Source organism: Lonchura striata, chromosome 5 (assembly GCF_050655825.1).
Source record: "Lonchura striata isolate lonStrDom1 chromosome 5, ASM5065582v1, whole genome shotgun sequence".
In the NCBI taxonomy this organism is placed as follows: domain Eukaryota; kingdom Metazoa; phylum Chordata; class Aves; order Passeriformes; family Estrildidae; genus Lonchura; species Lonchura striata.
Window position 1 is genome coordinate 45,223,845 of NC_140707.1, and position 23,855 is coordinate 45,247,699.

General features: G+C 33.9%; 1 long non-coding RNA gene across 1 annotated transcript in view; it reads right to left on the reverse strand.

Annotated features, from left to right (window-relative positions):
- Positions 1-5,126: 5,126 nt before the first annotated feature.
- Positions 5,127-23,855, reverse strand: part of LOC146767349 (uncharacterized) — a 42,161-nt gene continuing 23,432 nt past the window's right edge. The window contains exon 2 of the long non-coding RNA XR_014955623.1: positions 5,127-23,641. This is a non-coding gene — a long non-coding RNA (uncharacterized LOC146767349). The remainder of the gene's footprint in view (positions 23,642-23,855) is intronic.

Below are 23,855 nucleotides of genomic sequence, written 5' to 3' on the forward strand. Positions count from 1 at the left end.
TATGCCTGAGTTCTAATAAGTAGCTACCTTCTCACACTCCTGTAACACTTGATGGCCCCTGGAACAGATTTTTGTTGCTAAGAATGAAAATCTGACTTAGGAGATTGAGACCATTCCACCAAAGGCTAAACGAGAACAGAGGGATCTGTACAAACAATGCCAAGTCTCCTGTGAAGGAACATTATTTTCAGTCCCCTAACTTTAAATGATTTTTTAAGACTTTCCTTGGGTTTGCACTAGAGGAAATATGATTTTTATTCCAAAGTCTTTATAATTTTTTCTTAATATTGTGTGTATTGATAAATCACATTTAGACCATCTTTGGGGGAAGTCTTGGAATGGTTTGAGCTGAAAATTGTTAGGATTATAAAAGAATCAAAAAATAGCAAAGTATCTTGTGCTAATCTCAAGGTGGATACTGCAGATAGCCTTGACTAATTGAGTAAAACTATCATAATTTCATAAAATTCTTGTTTGACAAATAGATCACCATTAGTCAACAAAGGGTCCAGGGGATGTCCTACCTGGACTGCAGCTGCCACTGCTGAAGTGCAAGGGCCTCCCAGCAAGGTCTGTGTCCAGCTGCCAATCTGCTACCACTAAATGTGGTGCCCCAGAGAGCATCAAATGGCATCTGTCTTCGGGGGCTATATCGTGCAACAGGGAACAAAATCTACCACAAGGGAAAAATAGAACAAGTCCAAACATCTGATTGCGGATGGAGTGGGAATGTGGCAGAGTGAACTTTGGACTGCGCTAAAGAAAAAGCTGCTACCAAGAGGGATAGGTCTTCAGAGGACCCGAATTCTCCTAAAAGCTACTTTTATATTTTCCACTGATAGGAAATGGAAACAATAATTTATTTCCATCAGCCACTGGACCCAGTGAGCAAAATAAATAATAAATGGCAAAAAACATGTAGCCTTGTATGGACGATGCTGAGTGGGTAGTTCTGCCTCCACCATGAAGGGAGGATGTGTGCATATGGGCCCTTCGCAAGGAACTTTCCCAGGTATCTCTCTGCATACGGAAAGTGGACAGACTGACACCTATGCTGATCATCTCACCTCAGATAAGTCAGTCTAGCACAGATGCAGCATTTACAGAACAATAAACCTCTCAAAGGAAAATATCAAATCTTAGCAGTAGAGAATTGTCAGCTTCCAGAAAAGAAGTTCTGTACAGTGTTTGGTAAATGTTTAACAACTCATTACATATTTTGTTTTTTGGTGTTTTTTTTTTTTTTTTCTTGGAAAATCTATTTGTCTTTGGTGTTTAACATGAAAGACAAAGAGAGCAAATGTATTTCTCTTCTATATATTTCTTACCTGCTGTTTAGACTGATAGAGAAAGTGAAAAGCTTCAAAGGATTTCTTGCAATATATATAAGTTGACCTGGACTAGAAGTATTGAACATATCTAAGTTAGTACTTTTCCTGAAAGAAATTCTAAGCCAATTTTCTGTTTTATATCTACCATTTCAGCAAGAAAATTCCTGAAAAGAAACTCTTTCTTATTTATTGTTTGCCTAAGAGTAGCATCATAAACTAGGAATATAGTAGTAGTAACATTATTTCTTTTATTTATAGGCTTTCTTTAATAGTCTATAGAATATAGTCCCAGTCTTGAAGTAAATATGGTATTCCAGAACAAATCTTTCCCTGTATTAAATCTTTTTTAAAATTTGTAAACTCCCATTTACATCTAGAAATGTAGTTAATACCAAAATGCAATTTAAAAAAAACCAACATTTTGGATGTTTATCATAGACAAATTGTCATATTTAGAGAGGAAAATTATTCTCTTATTTCCCCTTGAGAAATGTTTCCCATTACAATGTGAAATTGTCGACATAACCAGGATTAACTTTAAACTTAAATAACTCAGAGATTACAATCACCTTTTAAACAAGAGAAACACAAAGCCAAAATTTATCCATTATAAATACATATTTTACTGAAATTGAGTTCTGCATCAAAGGTAGATGTATCGAAATATTACATCTACACAGAGAAACTGTTATGGTCAGAAACATAAAGATGCTATTCTGCAATACAAAATTTTATTAATGAGGTAATTTCTATATGAGGAATTCTTGGGGTTTGATGAAAATTATAGAGCAGCCAAGTGGATTTGAATATGAAATAGCTATTTACCACCCTTATAGACTTGACCTTTGGAAAATACTTTTACTCTAAAGAGTATGTGAGGTCAATGACATCTTGATAATCTCCATCAACAAAATGGAATAAAGACACTATTTTTTATTTAAAAGACAGAGACTATTTTGCAAAAATAGTTTTTTATTCAATGAAATGTCCAAGACACTTGTAGAGTTTTAAGAGTCATTAATTCAGCTCAACAAAGGTCTAAATATATAGCCTATACTGCAACATTTCAGGGTTGAGAGGAAAAGTCAAAATTGCTTTAGTGTTAAAAATATGGGCCTTAGTACTTCATATTTTTAAAGATTTTATTGAATGTGTTCCTTTTTCCTGAATTACACTTTCCTTCAAGCCTCAATCTTGATGTTATTTCAAATTTAGCATGTCAAAAGAAGCATCACAAAGGTGTTGAATGGTCTAGAAAATATATCTTATGAGGAGTGGCTGAGGCAACTGTGATTTTTTAGTCAGGAGAAAAGGAGGCTAAAGGGGGATCTTGCTGCTTTCAGGGGAAAGGAGAAATTGCTGAAAGGAAAATGCAGTGAGGTGGGGGTTGTTCTCTTCTGACATGTCTCAGGTGAAAAGTTTAGATGAAATGTCCTTAAATTGGATATGGGGAAGTTCAGATTAGATATTAGGAAAAAAAAAACCTGAAAAGAATGTTTAGGCATTCAAATAAACTGCCCCTAGAGGTGGCAGTCACTTAAACAGAGGTTAAAATGTTTATGAGGCACCTGGATGTGGGATATGGTTTAGGGGTGATTTGAGTGGTGCTAAGGTGACAACTGGACTAGGTGATCTTGAAGGTCTCTCCCAGACTTGATGATTCTGTGGTTCAAAAAGTCCAGCAACACAACCTCTAAGGTGCATGAGAACTGACTAAATGTTCAAAGACAGAAGGTGATTTTCTGTACATTTTGTTCACAAAATTAATCACATTCTCACTCAACATCTCTTTCTCACTTTATATCATTAGAGTTGTTCTTTAACCAAAGCAAAAATTAGCATAGTTTCATCTGTGTTACTGTATGGAGTGAACCTCACAATCCATCAAAACAGACTAAGATTTCCAGAAGATCATGTACTGTTATCTATTACCAGATACAGATGTCTTTCTCACTTGGTTTTGTTTTTGCTATAAGGCATATAAGTGAAGAATGACACATTTTCTTTTCTTAAAGAAAATTGAACACTAAAACAAGGATTGGAGATGTCAAATCAGCATTGCAAATGTTGGAAAAATAAGATGAATAGTGTGTGAAACTTAATTAAAAATGAAAGGAGATTTTCAACTATCAATTTCCTCTTTAAAATTTTATCACTACTGTCTAAAATTCAATTTGAAGTTTAATTTTATTTTCAAGTTGAGGATAATTTAGTCTATCAAGAATGTATTTTTGGGGCACTACAGGTCTCCCTTAGTAACTGTGTATCTCATTTCTGCTGGTTTCTAGGAAAGAGCAAAGGGGAGGAATAAAGATAAATTGCCATTGGAACTCTCTCTGATGACAGGTGGTGTTGTCAATGGTATTAAAGATTTAGCAGTAGGACACTGATACTGTCAAAAGGCTTTTTCAGGTGCCAGATAATATACTGAAGTATTGGTGTTGTAATTAGGACAGAAACAATTCAATTGCTAGAGAAGCGAACAAGACTTTAAAGCTTCTCAGGTCCATAAATAAACCAGATTCTTTTCCTGTTTCAGTGAACACCTGGCACACCACCCCACCTTACCAGAAACAGTGATACACATGACCGTGGTCTACCTTAGGACAAAAAAAGGCACCTCAAGTGCATTCAAGTGTCTGAGCCCCTGATTCACTGTACTAGTGGAATGGGGCAGAAAAAGTATGAAAAATCTTGGGATGAGGGGATAGAGAAGGTTTAATAGGTAAAGCAAAAATTATGCATGCAAACAAATTTAAACAAGGAAATCATTCACGACTTCCCATGGGCAGGCAGGTGTTTAGTAAAGTAGGGCCTCAACATGGGAAATGACTTGGGATAACAAACGCCATCACACTCCAAACATGCATCCCTTCCTTATCCTTCCCCCAGCTTTCAGTGCTGTTACACCATATTTTACATTATGTATCTTTGGTCAGTTGGGGTCAGCTGTCCCAGGTGTGTCCCCTCCCAGCTCCTTTTTCGCTCCCAGCCTCCTTGCTGGTGCAAGAGTAAAATGGTCTTTGTGTAAGCCCTGCACAGCAGGAATGAAAACATCACTGAGTTATCAATGCTCTCTTCAGCACAAATGTAGAAGGTGGCCTCACACTACCCACTCTGAATAAAATTAACCAGTGCACAAATGAACTCAACTATAACAAGAGCATTTGCTGATGATAGTTTCACGATACTTATTGATGATACTTTGGTGATTCTAATGGGTCCCTTCCAGCTCAGGATCTCGCACGCCTCTATGATAGTCGTCAGAAAGTGCGGGTCCAAAATACATTGAGTTTGTTAAGAACAGTGAGATCACCAAGGAAGATTGCAAAACTGAAATAAGTTGGGTAGACTGACATCCTAAATTAATAAAGTAAAAACCAAGGAAAGGCAAAAAATGAATGCAAACTTTCTTAACTAAAATATGACTGAGTCATTTAGTTCTATTAAAGAAAGAGATAATGTATGAAAATTTTTATAGCAACAGTTGCTCAAATGTTGCAGTACTGCTTACACAGAGACAGACATGATCAGAATAAAGCAGATTTTGATGTTTCTCATTAGTTTTGGTTTTCAAAATTCTGATATTTCACCAGAATAAAGATTGATTTATTTTATTGACTTGAGTCTAATCAGTATGCAGGACAGGAATTTTGAGCCATTACTCAAGGAAAGTAAATATCTTTATTACTTTCACTATTCTTAAAAAATAAGGTAAGAAATTATAAATAAGAAATTCAGGCATTACAGTCAAAGGAAAACTGGAGTACATGATTTTATGTTAGAATCTGGAAAAAAATTAAGAAAAAAAAAAGAAGGAAAAGAAGAGATTTCTTAATTGCTGTTTTCTTAAAGTCTTATATGGCCTTATTAAATCTGGAACCAGTGAAGTAGAATGAAGCAGCTGTTAGGAGTCTGAACAAAAACCAAATAGCCACTTAAGAGTTTATTGTTTTCTTTTTGTTCTTAGAGATTTATTTTATTTTATCCCTTGGCAGTTTATGAAAGAACAAGAGGAAAACATTTGCTTATGAGAATGAAAACAAGCATCAAAATTGAAACAACTGAAATGAAAACATTGTTATTGTTTCATTTCTGTAGGATACATCTTCATGCAGAACACCAAACATCTGTCAAAGAGTAAGGCTATAGATGCTTATGAGGTTCAGAGTCAGATTTTCAAATAAGTAGTTCCATGAGCCAATGGAGCTTGATTTTTATAATTTCAGCTGCTGAAGAATTCTCAATCAGCAAAGGCATTAATAACATCTCTCTCACATATCTGGCTTCATATTTCCATAAAAGTTATAGGAAATATTACAAAGATTGTAAAACATTTTTGCCAAATTAGTGGATGGATTCAAAAATTAATGACTTAAGAGAAGTTCTCTCTCACATGCAGAATTTGATCATGTATACCTTGTTACATGTGCTAAAAAACCCTCTGTGTCCTTGGATTAGAATGAAACTAATGTACTGCAAATTGCAACAAAATCAGTGAGACAAAAACATTTTGAGTGGGATCCCAGAGATCAAGCATGTTCAGAAAAGCTCAGTCACAGGCATGAGTTTGTCTGTCTTTGTACACTTATTATGATATGCAGACTAGCTTCCAAGCCCGTGGCCCTGAGCCCAATAGCAGTTTCAGTAAAATACTCATATTAGTAAGAGGAAGGTTGGAACTTTGGAAGAATTGCAGCTTGTATGATTGCTTGCATTATTCCTCTGAGCTGAGGAAAGTTTGGATCCTCAGGGCTTGCTGATGGGTAGTGGGAGTTGCTGACAAGGGAGTGGCTGCTTGGAAGCTCACCATTCTGTTTAGCTGTAATTTTTTTAATGCAATTAAGAATTCTGTTAAAAACACACTTTGCATAGTATTACCAATTATTTTTAACTCATATGCTAACAAATACAGTGATGCTACTTGTGCATATGAATGGCAGAGGAAGTAACAACATAGGCAGAAGGTCTTGCAATGCAAAAGAACACATCCTGCTTAAAATAACCTTCCTTATATGAATCTATATGCAGTAAATCTATCATGTTTTCTAGAAAGGGTCACAAAATATTTACCAAATAAGCACTGGGAGCCTTGAACATTGTTTTTTTTTATTCTAACATGTTTTGTCATATTCTGGGGCCAGAAAAGTTGTATCAAGGAAGAGGAAAGCAATATGCTACAGTTGCAGAAAAGCCAATATTCTAAAAGCAGGCTATTTTTTATAGCTGCAGGAGCAGAGGAGTAGAGCTGGGGTTTGCTGCTCTAATTTGCACTTTTTCAATGTAAATAATGGTCAAATATCTTAGTTCCTGATGACTGTCATAGACTGTGGGCTGACTCAGCCTTCATCATTAAATAGATGGGGCCAGAGAAGATAGCAGATGCTATCTTGCACTGCAGTAATTCCTAACTAACAAATGTAATCAATACTAAATGGACTAAAGGCATTTTATAAACTGATACGAATTTAGAGAAGTTAGAAAAAATAAGATTAGTAATGAAGGGAGAAACTGAGAAGAGCTTCTTGTTTACAGCACAAAAGTGTATAAGATGCAAAATTTATCCACAGAGCAGGAATGAAAAATACCGAATAAAGATTATCAAGGGATTCATCAGGCTTACTCTAACAGGGCAGAATACCCTTTCTCCAGTGGAGTGGCTAGTGTTGGCAGTACTGCAGTAAGGCTGGAAACTTGGGTTTGTTCATTTTGCTTGCATACCTTTTGGGAATGTACGTGCTGTATCTTACCTGGTTTTCTTTGCACTGATATAGCACAAAGATACAAAGCATGGAAATGGATCCAAGCAACACCCAGATACAGCATATATTAATGGTCTTAGGCTGAAGGGAGACTAGACCAGAGATGAAATGCATGGAAAACTCACATGGAGAAACTCACTAAATAAGAATATCAAGCTATTATGTAACATTAATCAATTGGCTTGAGAGCATGAAGGTTCCTGGGAGACCACCGTTTGTTCTGGTAAGTTTTATTCCAGCTGCTGGGTTAATACGAAGCAGAAAGCTATTAGGAGGAAATATATGCAAATGGAAATATCCACTTCTGCCTCAGGTATTTTAAAGCTTATTCACACCCTCTTTATTCTTGTTTATAGAAAAAGGATAATCTACTTCATGAATCAACCCCAGTGTTTTGAGGGCTGTTATCCTTCCCATTATTTAAAGGACAAACTAAGAGATGAGGTCTGTAAGACCACATTCAACACTCCCCTAAATGGATCCAAGCTGTTATCAGTGACTTACAGATCATGGTATGGACCCACGGTTTACTCCAGGTTGTGATGCTTCAGTGTAAAAGTGTCATCTTATAGATTTCTTTTTGTATTGATTTTAGATTTTTATATCAGAATTTCCTTGTTCCTGAAGTGTGGTAATCGGGAATACACTTCCAGACTTCTCAACTATATGAACAACACAGCAAAGGATTAAAATAAAAATCTTATTGCCTTCTACATACTGGAGAAATCAACTGTTTAGTCACAGAAAGGCAGTGCTATCTTCCAAATTATAAATGATACATAGGATTTGGAATATTTTGATTTTTTAAATTATGAAATGGAAAATAAATTGGAAAATACATATTTGGAAGCCTCATAACCACTATGTAATTTTCACAGAAAATGAATAATTTAAAATCAGTTCTGAAAATTAAAAAACCAATGTCATGGTGAGAATAAAAAGAAGAAGGTTCATTACCTGAAAACTAGACCAGCTCAAGAGAAATGTATATAATTCTCCGGGTAGTTTCTGGTATGCTCTGAACTTGATATTTCTTTAAAAAGATGCCCTTGATATAAGCACATAAAGAAAAAGGAAGAGAAAGGGGTAAGGGGAAATGGAAAAAGGGAAAAGGAAAAGGAAAAGGAAAAAAAGGAAAAGGAAAAGGAAAAGGAAAAGGAAAAGGAAAAGGAAAAGGAAAAGGAAAAGGAAAAAGAAAAGGAAAAGGAAAAGGAAAAGGAAAAGGAAAAGGAAAAGAAGGAAAAAGTTGTTTTGTTTGTGGTTGTTGTTTTTTTTTTTTTTAATTTCTTATATGAAGTAGACAAAACCAAAGCACACAAATCTTTTTCTACTCAGAATTCAGGCTTGACATTTTTCAGTTTGTGTTTGAAAGACTTACCCTCTCTATGGGACCACTTGAAGTCATGGACTTATATCACAACTGAATAAACATCTTAGCCTTGAATGACCTTATTTTACTGAAAAACTGTATGTGTAGTCTTGGATAGAAAATACTCCAAACATCCTAAAGCTGATATTTTCCCAAATCATTATTTCCTACAATAAATCTGACCACTACCTATGAAACATAAAAGTTCCTCTGTAGTGAAGACAAATGCTAGCCTTCTTTTCTTCTTGAAGCTTTTTCTAACTATTCTACTTTGACAAACTTGCTGTCCAGAAAAGACTTTTTATCCACACAAGAGACAGAAAGAATTTCCCCAGCATGAAAAAGGTAAAATTGACTTGACAAATATAAGCCATCTTAAGCTCTTAGAACTCCAATAAATTCCACAGGATTCTTGTCAAAGGAAACAAACAAACAAACAAACAAATCCCTCCATCAAAACAAACAAGAAACCTGGGGTTTTTGTATTTTCAATTCACAGTCTGATGTATTGAATTTTTCCTCTTTCTAGAAATCACCAACACTTCATTTTGACAGACTTTGCTGAGAACCTGGACTCAAATTTCTTCTTTTTCAGTCATTTCTTTCCTATTTTTGAAAAATTAATTATTTTACTTCCTTCCAGGAAAAGGTCAGAAAATCATGAATTATATGTCTCTTCTATAATTTTAATAAAGAACTAATATTTTCAGTGATAGGCACCTGTTACACTTACATCTTTGACAGAGAAAATAAGATTGATATCAAATCTCACTTTTCTTTGATTTTATGGTACTTTGCAACCTTTGATTAATTGGTTTCACTTCCACAGTTTTAAAACAAAGACTTTAGGAACTCTGAAAATAAAATACTGAAGAAATTTCAAAAATACCTTGTATTACAAAAATGCCCTAGAATTCTTAGGTATGGTTTCTGTCAATATTGGAATTGAGTTCCACGACATCTATTAACACATTCATTGTGTTTGTTGGTGGACTGACTAAGAAAACCAAGGCTCAAATATTACAGCATAGAGGTAATTTCTTCAAAGTAATGTTTTTAAGAAGTCTACACAGATCTGACTCCCTTCCAAAGCCTTGTTCCCTTATATCTTCTGCATCTCTGTGATTTTAAGTACCAAACTCTACTCTGATTGCAATCTCCAGTTTAGTATTTTCCCTCTATCCACCTGTTCAATAGGAAGTCGGTAATATAGGGTAACCTGCTGGCCACTGTCTTTATTGTACCTTCAAAATTATAAACACAACATATTCAAGAGAAATGTGTATCAGTTTTCCTCCTGTATTATATTGGAGTTTTTTTCATATTTTCCAACTCTGATGCATAGCTTCAGTTGGTGAATGCAGGAGTTTCAATATTGGGTTACTGGTCACATTTAAAACACAAAATTCTCCAGACAAAATCCACAAGTCCTTCAGATGTTGCTCTTGCTTCCTTTGCCTTTGAACCAAGGAATAGCTTTTGAGCAGTATGCATGCAATTATAACCTACGTTTATATTTCAGTCTAGAATACAGGTTTTTATGTTGCTTACAAATGTTTTAACAAGTTATACTGTAATTCAGTTGAAATTAATGACAAAAATCTTTGATTTCTGTTAAAATTAAGCTGGCAATATGGGAGGATTTTTCGACATCTAAGATTAAACATTATGGTGCAGGTATAGAAACCTAACTCCAAGTATAATCTCAGGAAAAAAAAGACAATTTCAGGGAAATGTTCACTGGAAATAATTTCCTTCTTTATATTAGAATCATTCACTCCAAATGGCTGGTTTTGTCTCCAGTTTTTTTAAAAGAGGTCTGGACAGATACTCTAATGCAGGTCTTTTCATTACAGACGTCTGAAAAACCTCCCCTTTAATATATTGCTTCAACTTAACCAAAATAAACAATACCTTTGTCTTTGACTTCATTGGATCTACTTTTCAAAGGCAAAAGAACGCCTTTATATGAACAGGAAAAAGAGATTAGATGGTAAATAAGGTCCATATTTTCAGAAAACTGAAAAAATAAGACCTTCACTGAGATATAATCAAAAGTTCTTTGATTCACTAGAAGTTAATAATTTTATTGCAGAAAATCATCCAATGGAAATTAATAGAAAAAAATCAATTTAATTCAGGGATGTGTGACATCCTTGTATGTATGTAATATACATTTAATGCTTATACATTTTCTCATATATGTTAATATTTTCTCTTGTCCCCACAACTCCTGAAAAAATGTATATCCCAGTGATTATTTTTAGGCAATAGTAAGCTGCAAGGAAGGCTGTTAGCAGCAAGTGGAGCTAGCAATCCCTCTGAAAATTTGGTGCTTTAATTGCCCAAGTTCAGTGCTTTGAATATTGAACTATATGCTGTAATGTTTAAAGTTTTGGCCCATTCAACCCGAATTCTTGAATAGTAGGGTCAGTGCCACAATGAGTAGTTAGGGTAAAAAAAATTTGAAAAACCAAAAAATTATTATAGAACTCTAGTATTCACAGTTTTATTATGGCAAGATGCCCAGGGCTCATAAAAGATAAATGAGGTTTGAAGTGGGGGGAGAGGAGAAGAGTGTTGTTAAATCTAATAGAAGTTCTTTTATCTTTTTTTTCCTTCTTCTTCTTTTTTTTTAAATTGGCAAGGGAATGCAAAAGACATCAAAGCAATTTTTAGTTTTCCTATAAATCCATAAGAAAATGAATTTCAGCAACAATCTTCTTCTTTTATTACTAAAGTTCTTTTGGAACCTGAAAGGGAGTATAATTCAGTGCTTTTCAAATTGCTTTGGAGAAATATAATAAATCCAATATATATGAGGAAAGTTTATGAGCTTTTTATGTATAGATAAAACACACAGTTACTAGATTCTTTTTCTGATTTATTAAGATGTCTTTAAAAAATTAGCCTATCAGATCTGTCTGTGAGCATTTCCCTTCAAAACATGCTCATTAATTTCTAGACCAAAAGTCCAACAGATGATATAGCAAGTTAGTTAAATAACACTATTGCTTTACCTAAAACCGTGAACAGAAGTATGAATCTGTGAACAGAGATCAGTGGAAAAATGCACAAATCCAGAATGCTCTCCTTGTCATGACAGCCACAGATAAAGATATTATTGTCCAGCTACCCATAAGTTAATTTTATTTCTTTTTTTTTTTTAATGCTTGCAGGAAGAAAAGCCTGTCTGCTAAAGTTCACCATGATATATGTGGACATAATGCACGTCATATTTCCACATGCTCTCTTTTAAGTATTTTCTTGCAAAAATTTGCATAAATCCTTTTATGCTTGCATTGTGGTCTGATATTCAAAACTTTTGCACATAGTCCACCAGTAGAATATGTGCAAATGCAATAGGATAATTAATATCTACATTGGATAATAAAGCTTACATTCTCATTTCCCTATGAACTACTTGGTCAATTTTGTATTCCAGAAAAAGTATAGGTGTGACAGCATGGTCCTTCTAAGGATAGGTTATCTTCTGCATACCTAATTGGTCTAAGCACTAAGATATCTCTGCACTTTCTTTGGCATGGCTTAATAGTTTGCTTTAGCATTACCTCTTACATGGGATAAAACACAAAAAATTGTTACACAGTGCAAATACAATTTATCTGGTGTTTTGTATGAGGGCTGTCCAATGCCATTGCTTCATACATTTCTTTCAAAAAAAAATTCAAGATTATTTTCTATTTGCACATATTTGCATATCCAGTTATGGAGTAATAGAAAATTAAAGGTCGGAAGTGACCTTAAAGATCAACTCCTCAAAGGAGTCCCAGCCTCCCCAGCCATGGACAGGGACACCTCCTTTTAGGCCAAGTTGCTCATGGCCTTCTCCAAATTGGCCTTGGCCACTGCCAGGGTTGGGGCACCCACAGCCTCCCTGGGCAACCGGTTCCACTATCTCACCACCCTCACTGTAAAGATTTTCTTTCTAATGTAAGCTTAAATTTCTCTTCTTTCAATTTGTACACATGTCCCTGTCCTATTATTAAGTTCCTGATGAAGAGTCCCTCCTGTGCTCCACCTCCTTAGCCTGGAGGACTCATGAAATAACTACTCAAGCTTGAGCCCTTTACCACTTCTGAGGTTCTGCAGTCCCTCTTAATGCATCCCAGACTGCTTGCTGATGGCTGTACAACCAGGTCCCATATGTCCCAGTCAGTTAAGATTTAACTTTGTTGCTTATAAACTCTACTGATAGATATATATGTAGTGTATTAACTGTGTTTAAATTAACATACTGGTAAGCTTAAGCTGGATGTCATGAAAAAGGTAAGAGTGACAGAGCCACCCTCTTCTCTGTCTCTTCTTCAGGGACTGTTCGTATTGCAGTAGATTTATTCATATCTTAAACTGTAGAATAAAGGACAAAAAAAAAAAAAAAAAACCAACAAAAAACCAGACAGGAATCCAGCTCTTCTTCCAGTACATACTTTCTTGCACAAAACTTGCCACTCTTTTTCTTCTACTCTTGAAGAACTATGGCTCAATGATATGAAGAATATAGGGCAAATCTGGCGTAGAAGGAAAAATTAAAAAAACATACCTCAATTACGTATTTCTTCTTATGCAATGATTATCTCAATGTAATCTAATACTCAGAATTTGCATCTTGACATTAAACCTCTCCAAAGAATCAGTTTGGGGATTTTTTGAAAAATGTAGAATTACTTCATTGTAAGGATTCTGACATGGAACTAGCATGAGCTGAGGAACTCCTCTTATAAGTCTGGGCAATTTAGGTTGAATTGAAGTTCAAATTCATAGATCAAAATTCAATATGACACTTTGCCCTTGCATATCTGGTAATTTCTTTTGGGAATCAGGGGATTTCCTTTCTTCATACAAAAATTTCATTTCCTATGTGGCTTTCATATCCACATTCCTCATCTTTAACATTGTTTTGTCATCAAAGGATGGAATTCTTCACTTTGTATCACTAAGTAATTCTGTGTTTCTGATAACCACATAAATTCAGCATGTAGACAAGTGCACAAGGAAGTTACATATAGCTGTGGTGACTTATATGACATGTTGATGTTATCTGCTTATTTATACAATAAATTTGGTCTATAAGGCTTTTCACCATAAACAGAATATCTTATGATTTTGAAAATTGCTAAAAAAATTAATAAATACACAAAATACATCCAAATGCATTGTAAATTAACAAAACACTTAATGTTATTAGAATGTTAGCCATATTCCATTTTTACATTCTCTTAGATTTTACTATTTGTGTTTTTCAATTAAATATAATAACTAAAAAAATAAAACAACAAAGAAATAATTTTATCATTAATTTTATCATGGCAGTTTAGTTTTATAAAATAGAAGGTATGTTTTCTTATTTGAGCCAAGGTCACTATCCCTAATTATATGAAAATTTGCATAAAAGGTAATTTTTAATTCTTTAGAGAACAGCCTGCTCAAATATTTTTGTTACTAACTTCATCCAACTCAGTGTCTTAAGTATTATGTAATTCTAGGAATAATTAAATTAAAATAAGTAAGTTTTGCAATTTTAAAATGGGTAGGTCACCAAGTTCTCTTTGAATATCTAAGCTATTCTCTTCTAGCATGGGGGAAATCTTATCTATAATTCAGTTTTCAACAAACGTGTCTTAGATCAGTGTGCAACCCTAAGGGCTTAAATCAATATTTTAAGAGTCGACTAATTTAGCACTATGAGAAAAGAACCCAAACCAACATCTGAATAGTAACTAAAGAACTGTGGAACATTTTTGATTTAATGGGCATTCTAGAAAACTGTGAGGTAGTTGTGACAACAGTTCAAATGCACTGTGCACACAGATAACATTATAATTGCAAAGAAGATTTGTAACAGTGCAATGACTATCAGGGGCTTTGCAAGTTGCAGCTCTGAAAGATCATATGAAGATTTTGTACTGCTCCAGTTATTAAAAATGTACTTCAAAATGCAGAGCACCTATGGAAATACCTGTATAAAATAATGCTGCTAAATCTTCCAAATATACCTTGATTATGAAAATATTTTGGTCTTTAATTCCATCATTCTTGGTATCACTGCCATTGTAAAATAAATTTAAACCAAAGGGTGGTCATTATGCATGCAAAGAAAAGGTAAACACTAAATCATATTTTACATATGTTTTACAAATGCAGTCAGATATTGTTTACTGTTAATCTTTGAATTTATCTAGTAGGAATAGAAGATAGTGAGATGATAAGACACAAGGTAACCTAAACAAAATAACAAACTCCAGCCACAGGTAAGAATCATTTGACTTAACTCTTCAAAGCTTGTCTACAAAAAAATAAAGTAAGAAAGTGACAGTCAACAATCCTATTTGAGTAAGATATGAATACAAATATTTTCAGATAGAAAGAAGAGGCTGACATCCTCAGGAACAATGTAAGGAACTACATAAAATGTATACAAAACCAGAAATGTCAACGCAGTGAGGCAGGCATAAAAGGATGCATCCACTGTTACAATCACTTGCCACTAGACAGCAACAGAATGACCTCTGAGAAACAGCAGTGTCAGGGGCTATGATGAGTAATCTGTCTAGTGTGGGGGAATCTATGCTGTAATTTGTAATCCTAGGCAGCTGGCTGTCCCTCTACAGTAGCTTTCTTTACAGCTGAGAGTTACTCACAAGAGCAAAGGGCACTGATGGATTTGTTGTTGAGAAACTGTATGAAAGAGGAAATGATTTCTTGAAAGAAAGGCAGACACTGTTCTGAATCAACAACTCTCACTCTTTCCCTCCTAAGCAGATTATTGTCTAAGACCTCTTGAGAAATAAATCAGTAAACCTTGTCACTAGTTTTCCAAAGAGGATGCCCAAACTTTCTGAAAAGTCCTTGATATGCAGACATTTGAATTTCACTGTTTAAAATGTCATAGAGTCTCAAAAACAAAAAAGGATAACACAATTGAGAAAATACCATTTTGAAAGAGATAATAGGTTTAGGACAAACTTTAAACCTTGTATTTTTTCAAGAAGGCATGTAGAAAACAGAAGCACTTTAAGAAGACATGGAGGTGAATTGGAGGAGTCAGCAACACATTTCAGGAGAATGTGTTTTGACACTCATAACACCAGATTTCCAAAGTGCTATTGTTTTGAGAATTTTGATCCTGTCTCCAGTCAGCTAAGTCTCCTTTGGTGTCAGGACACATAGTTTAGGTACCCTTACTGCTGGATGCATATGCTTCTTGTGAAAGTTAAATCCATGTGTTAGACAAAATGCAACTGAAATATGTTGAAGTCCACTTTCAAGTCAGAGAAGACAAGGGAATCATCCCAACATGGATGCAAGGGCTGGAAGGAAAGTAGATCTCAGAAAAACTGTTCTGAAGATTAAGGAATGTGTAAAACTTCTTATAAGGTAAAAATAAAATAGACTCACTCAACAGCACTAAACCTTCTTGCAAAAGTCTACTGCTGACATTCTCCAGTTTCAAATAATGTTTATGCTTTGAAATATATTTTTATAAGAATGGAGGCTTTCTCAGTTTAACAATAAAATAAAGTATATTTGATTGATTCAAAAGATATATTTTTAAAAAATATTCTTGCCTTGTTCACAACCTCAAATTTATAAAATTTGATGATTATGCCTGTGCAAAAAGACTACTGTATTTTTCAGAGTTTCTGGGGGAGCAAATCACATTTGCAACATATTTTCAATTTATTTTCTGTTAAAATAATGTTGCCCAAGAAAGTGAAGGCATTTAATAACTTTTTATTTTATTATTTAGGTTATAGAAATTTAATCTCAATTTTAACTTTGTTGTGTAACTGACAGGTCTGTGAATTCTGAATATCCCTATTCTGTGTTTTGAAGGCACAAGACTGCTCATAGTATTAAGGGCTTTTAAAAATATAGTAATTAGTCTTTATTTTCTTATCTGCATTGTTCTAGTTTTTAAATTAAAATTTAATTCTATTTTTATAACTGCTAAGAGTAATTAAGAAGAATTTCAACATACAATATTTCTCACTCTCCAAAGTCAAGAAGAAAGTGATTTACTTGAAACAATGAAAATTTGAGAAATAACTCTGCTAATTTGCAAGTGATGAGTGTCTTTGTGGAAATCAACTTTTTGTCTCATTACATGTTTTTGAAAGCTCACTGTGCTCCAGGCAGCTCCGAGCTGAAATTTAAGAGATGTCATCACAAATTGTTCCCTCTGGCTGTAAAGGAAGTTCTTCTCTCATCGCATCTAGACCTGTACCAAGAGCCAGACTGCCACTCACTGATAGCACTCAGATCCTAGAGGAAACGAGGGAATATTTTTCTTCACAGAAAACTTAAAATGGGAAAATGTGAAGTGTCACCTTTTGTGCACTGTGGTAAATGTCAGAGAAGATACTGATCAAACTGGATGTAAATGAGAAAACAGATTTCAGACTGCTTATGGAGCTCTTGAAGCATTAAATGTGTTCAAGTTTGGATTCTTTTGACATCGCATATGAAGTTGTGGCCTTTTGTAAAGTGCATGTATAGATCATTAATAACAAATATAAATTATTAATTTCTGATAATTTTCTTTCTGTGTTCCCAAAATACAGGAATATTCAGGAAAGGTACTTATATGATCATAAAATACAACAAAATACATAATACTTTTCCTTATAAGGGGCTCCAATAATCCTCTGCTGGACAGGAGGAAGACCATTGGTCTTCTCGTCATCCTGTGATGTGAAATTCAGATGATGATGTGTCCTCTGCAATTTAAAAACCACAAAATCTCACGCTGTCATACTCTCTTTCTCATATCTTTTAAAAAGGACATTAATTTTGCTCACCACCTGAATTTTTTACAGTTTTACTTCCATTTGATGCTTTGCTGAAGCTGGAACACCCATTTCCACTAGACTCTCCATGCATCATGTGACACCACAGCAGGGAGTACCTTCAGATATTTCTATGTATACCAGCACTTTAGTTTAAAGGTTATAATTTCCTCTTTCTATAGCATTCTTCAGACATTTGCTTTTGCTGTCATTCATAATTATTGCTGTCAGGCAGCACAGTGTCTTTGCTATGATGTATAGATGGAATTTGATCTATATACTAACCTCAGAACAAATGAAGAATGTATAGATCATATGCTAAAATCCCAGCAAACAATACTAGCTTATTTTGCAAAAGGTGTTATTATTTTAGGATTGTTTAGTGTTTACCATACTGTGTTACTGTGTTTACTATAACACTAGTGATTTGGTTTGTAAGTACTAATTCCTTTTTCTTTACAGCAGGTACCAAAAAGTAAATAAATTGCTGCTTAACTTTTTAACAGATGTGAAGAAAACCTAACAAACATTCATGGAAATAGGAAATACAGAAGTAACTTCAAGTAATTAGTAATAGTAATTAAAGAGTAATTTTTGGATAAGATTATAAATTAATTAGTGTAATAAAATTTTGTATTTTGAAGTGGAATGCTTAATATTCTGAATATTTACATTTAAGGTATTGAATTATCAGAATGTGAATAAGGATCTTTTGATTAATCACATATTGTAGCAAGAAGAATGGAAGTGCCAAATTCAACCTCAATATTTTCAGAAGACAGAATGCTCAAAACAGACAACAAAAAATTCTCAAAGTATTATAGGTTTCTCAAAATTCTCAGCATGTCTGATCTCTGAATGAACATTTTGTTTTCTTGTCAGTGATTCAGAATATCCACAGTGACAAGGAAAATGTCATGCCAACTGGGATCAAGCTTTATTTTAAAGTTGAAGGCATGAAATTAGCACCAAGAAGACAATTGTACACCTGTTTTCAAAAATAATAAAATCATCTCAGATATACTTTGGTTTTGGAAATTTGGCTGAGGAACATATTTCAGAAGCCCAATAGCTCATAACATTATTCCAAATGTTCTACTCTGTATGCCTAATTAAGCTGCTGCATATTTGCATAAACATGATGCTTCATGATTAATGTATAAGACACAGCATGGAGCCTTGAATAAATTCATCCACAGATCCTTCTTTCCATTTCTACTGCAAATAACCAGCGTGCCTGAACTGCAGTCTATCATACCTGTAGGTATGGCTTTGTATCATATATAAAACTGTATGAAATGCATTATGAAATCATAATGAACTGTAAACTTTTTTATCTAGAAATGTTAATAACAATAAAATGTTAGCTCTTATAAAGCTACTGGCATTTATGCTTTCTGTGATTTAGAAGAGGTTTCTTGGTGGGATTTTTCCATGGTAAAATTAAGTATGAACATTATTCTCAAGATTAAACTCGATTATATTTAAAACAAAGACTTGTTATATTAATAACCTAATAATTACTTTTGTACTATAATTCCTGGGCTAATGTTAACCTAAAGCAAAGAACTTGTTCCTCAAAAAAGAGCAACATTTTAATAATTCAATAATGCATCCACTCACAGTCAAAATAAATAGAAAACTCCTGAAAATGTTAACAGAGGTCTGATTAATAAAAGCCAGAGGATTCCACAGTAAGGGTGCCTGGAAAATGCAAGTCTAAACTTTGATGGTTAAGCAGTGGAGATATCTAGAGAGGCTTCAAGTTGATACATGTCCTGCTTACTGCAATTCTTTGCACTAACATGAAGTCTGATCTTAAGGGATCTTCCACTCAAGCTTAGTTTGCTTAAATACAATAAAAAAATCCACTATTATTATTTAAAGACTTTTTGCTTATGCCACAAAGAGCATACACTGACTGTGATTTATTTTCTGATATCAGCATGACCATTGCCATTGTGTTGGCCTAGCAGAAAAGCTATAATGTGCAGTATAACTCTCAGCATCTCAAAGTTGGGCATAGAATCAATCATATTTTATGTAATGGAGAAAAGATTGAAACAAAATGATTTGATGTGCCAAGGAGTGAAAACTCCATGAGCTACCTCCATTTTTTTTCAAAATGAAATTTTAATTTTTTTAAAAGAAAAAAATATTCAAAGATTTGAGGTTTGGGTTTTTTTTAATTTTTGTTTTTCTGTAGCAGCTGACACCTGAATACTACCATCTCACTAGTGAGCAGTGATTGATGCCAATGATCCGTGGGATTGAAAATAATTTTGAACATTAGTTACCTGCTTTTTGATATCAAGAATAAAACCATGGCCATTTTCAGTATCCTACTTAAAGTGAACTAATGTTAAAAATCAATAAAATTATGTTTACAGAATTCTGAATTTAATAAAAATATGTGGCACTGTATGTATTTTTAATCTTGTCTACAAAAATAAATTTATGCTTTGAACTAAATGCAGTGTGCCAGAAACCTACACCTCATTCAGGTGAGTGCTGGTCAAAACAATCTATTTTTGGAAGGGATGTATGTGCTAAGTGCAAAACAAGCAGAAGCCAAGATATAAAGCTCTAGAGGAAACTATTCCCCACCCTAAGTAACAAAGTCAACACAAAACAATTCTATTCTATGATTCTTAAGCAACATAAAGGATCACCTTTGTTGTGTGAACTCCCTGATCTCCATATATCCATACATAATAAAAAAAACTTCAACATGGCAGAAACATATTGCCAAAAGCTGGTATAGTTGTTATATTTGTATTTGAAAGTGAGGTGATTTTCCTTTTTGCCAACTTTCACTTTTCCCTTTGGAATTTGTATCTTCCCATCTGCTGTGTGCACTCATTAAAGTCTAAAGAAATTAAGTTTTCTTTCCAAGTATATGGTAGCATTGCTTTAGGGTTTAAAAATATTCAAATTTGGTCTGAGCAGCTCCTATGAGATCATTCCTGAACTCTTAGGTCTCCCTTTATACAAGTTTATACATTTCACCAATGGCACACAGCCTTTCTGCATTATGTTGTCTCACGAGGAATTCAATTTATAGCAAACATGATATGATGATTCTATAGATAACATATGGAAAGAAGCTTATTTTTTTTATATTCTTATAAAATAAGACATAAAATCATGACATAAAAGGTTACATTATAATACGCTTTTTATTACAATAAAAAAGATTTTGAGGACATGGACATTGACAGGTATAAACATATGGTATATTCAAAGGAAACCTTATTAATATTAGATATAGTCTTATAAAATATTACATTTAATATTATATAATTTAAAAATATTTCTATACATTTCAATCAATATAAATATATTTAGTACCTAGTTGAGACTTTGCTATGGAAAACATAGACATTTGATAAATTTTCTAGGTTGTATTTGTATACAACCAAGGTAGTTTCAGCAGCAAAGATCCTCACCATTTTCATAGTATTACATACAAAAATGAAGCATCAAAAGAACCAAAAAAAAACAACAAAAAAAACTTTAAAAACTTCCTTAAAACATTCAGTAACAGCTGAATTGTGAGTTGCTTGTCTGTGCACTTATTCTCCTTATTTTACTAATATTCTGTCCAAAAATGCTTGGAACACCTAGCACCTATCCAGAATTTTAGGCCCAAGTAAATATGTACATATGTATATGTGTAACCCTATATATAAGAAAAAGGAACAAAAAACTGAGGGTCCTTGTATCAGATATGTGTTCTAACATGATTATATAATTATTCTCTCAGTTAAAAAAAAAAAAAATATTGCACCCTAGAAGTCAGGATAATAAAAGATCAAATAATGAAATTATGACTTTGACAACTTAGGTACATTGTAGGATATTATATCACAAGGCTCTGCATCATTTGAATGACATTTGGTACTGCCTAGTTAAATACCTGTAAGGGAATAACTTTAACAAACTTCTTCCTAAAAAAATCCAAAAACCGAAAAGCCCCAGTGATGGAAATGCTATGTAAAAGAGACATTATGCCCATTTTTTTTTCTAAGCAATTTAATTCAGAAAGCCTTCTCCCACATCAGCTAGTTGGTTTGTAAGCATGCATTTCTCAACTCTACATTTCTCACAGTGGTAAAAGGAAACAAAGTCAAGTAAAGTAAAAAAAAGAGTTGGTTTTATCTACAACATAAAAAGTGCTGTACATAACCACTTTTTAGCACTGATGTGGGCCACTATGGCTTAAAATTATGCTTTGACAATACTGTAGAGTCATGGTCAATCTAGTTCTCCACCATTGGAGATGCCTTCAGTCAAATTCAAGAATGTGGTTTTTTCAGGTATCCTGTTCTTCCTGGATAGATGGTACACTGGGTTAGCATGGCTGTAGTCCACTGGACATGGTCATGAGTCATTAGAGCTATCAAACGACTGCAACCCACATATTTTAGTGGCAAAATATTTTTATAAACAAAATATTTTATAAACAAAAAAATTTTATAAACAAATATTTTTAAAAACAAAACATTTAATAATATCCTATTATTTAGGATAATTTTTATTTTTCAATTTTTTATTCTCTCTAAGACATAAATCTAAGGAAAATGAAACTATTATGTTTAATTCACAAATGAATCAGGTGTTCTCTGTTTCTATTAGAAGTAATATGTAATATCATTGCATTTATGCACACATGCACTTTTTTTTTCTGAGATAAAAACAGATGATCCATATTGCTTTATGCACATGTTTGATACTCCAGAACAACTGGGATTTTTTAAAAGAGAAAATATTCTGGTGGTCTTTTGGCCTTCTCTCTTCTTTTCAGAACAGTGTGTAGGCCAGTGAGAAACAAAATGCTCTCCTAGGATATGAAGGAAACAGAAATATCAGTAAAACCCATATTGTGCAAGAAAGGTTTTTTTAGATGACTTTATGAAATTGAAGTTTCTATGAACTCTTGGTGATCCTATTCTTTCTTTCAACTTCATGAAAAACCATGCCCTCCTCCATCATTAAACACACTTGAAACACACATGAAACAAAACTGAGGCAGGGGTAAAGACTGTACGGCTTTAAATGAAGGTGCACTGGCTGTCTGCTGTTCTTTGCTAGAATTGGAAGCAAGCAATGCAAGGCTTGTTTCTCACTTTCACACAATTCCTCTGCATTTCAAGATGTTTCCAAAAGACATATACATCTGTTATATCTAAGTGTCACTATAAAACAATGTAGCTCACTTTGCTTTCTGAGAGAGATAAGACCAAACAAATATTTTTACCTTATGTCATTATATATTGAATATTCAACATCAATATTTTCAGCACAGAGCAAGTCATCATGTTTATTTAGTGATGTCTGAATTCTTTCCAACATGACTTGCTGATTGATAGGCTCAGAGAAAGCTTTCTTTTGAATACATATGGGATTTATTCCTGAAACAGATGAAATTTAGTTTCCATTTGAATGTACCTGTTGTCAGCAGTCAGGATTTCACAAGAGATCACCAAAGACATCTTAAATGAGAGCACAAAGAGGTTTGAAAGTGCAGTTCCAATACCTGAAAAATCTCCTAGTGTGACTTCAAAATGAGAAGTGTGATTCCAGTCCTTGTTGCTAAGGCAGACTGCCATGTGTGGAACAAATTGTACTGCTTTGCCAAAAGTGCTTTCATGCTTTCATAAAGTCATCTATAACAATATGGCTAATTATTGATTAATGAGCAATACAATACCACAGCACCTAAAGTCAGGGAAAGGGGTGCAGCCTTCTCACCTATTAATAGTGGAGATTTCCATGCCATACCTCATGGTTTTCAGAACAAGGGCTGCGAGGTAACCTGATGCTGAGATTTTTGGGGAGAAAATGCTCAAGGAAATTGTTCAGTTATGAAGAAAGGAAATGTCTCAACATGCTTCCCAGAAGGTTCAGTCTTTTAAAAGGACCTCACAGGGATGAGAATAACAGTAAATATAAATTTGTTCTTATTTGTATCAATTCAGACCTGAACATTCAGATAAGTCTATGAGCAGAATAGATGCTTTCAACCGAAAAGCATTAAGGAGAAAAATTACTAAAAAATTACTAAAAATTACTAAAAATACCATATTTATTTGTGTAAATATGATCATCCTCTGCTTTATCCTATTAAAATATTAGACGCCTAAGAAAATTCTGCTTTTTTCTATTGAAATATATCTGACAGTTTTCAGTGGTAAAAGATTGACACAATTCCTTTATTTTTCTTTTTACAGGCAAAATTTGAGATTTTTTTAAGATGATAGCAAACAGTTTTAAAACCTCTGAGTCCTTGGCCACATCTTACCTTTTTAAGTTGTCTTGGCATTAGAATGGGTTCTTCTTTGCTGCACTCTACTTAAATTTAAGCACCTTTTCATAGGAAAGGAATGCAAAAACAGGTTAACAACAGCTTAGAACAGAAATTATTTATGGGTGAAGATAAAACTTGTAAAGAAACTTCCTGTCTGACCATCCAGCAGCCCTCTGGAGCATTCACTCTCGCACGACCTGAGCTGGGACTGAGGCTCCTTCCCAGCTGTACCTCCTGCTCTCACACAGCCACACCAGGTTTTCTCACCTGCTC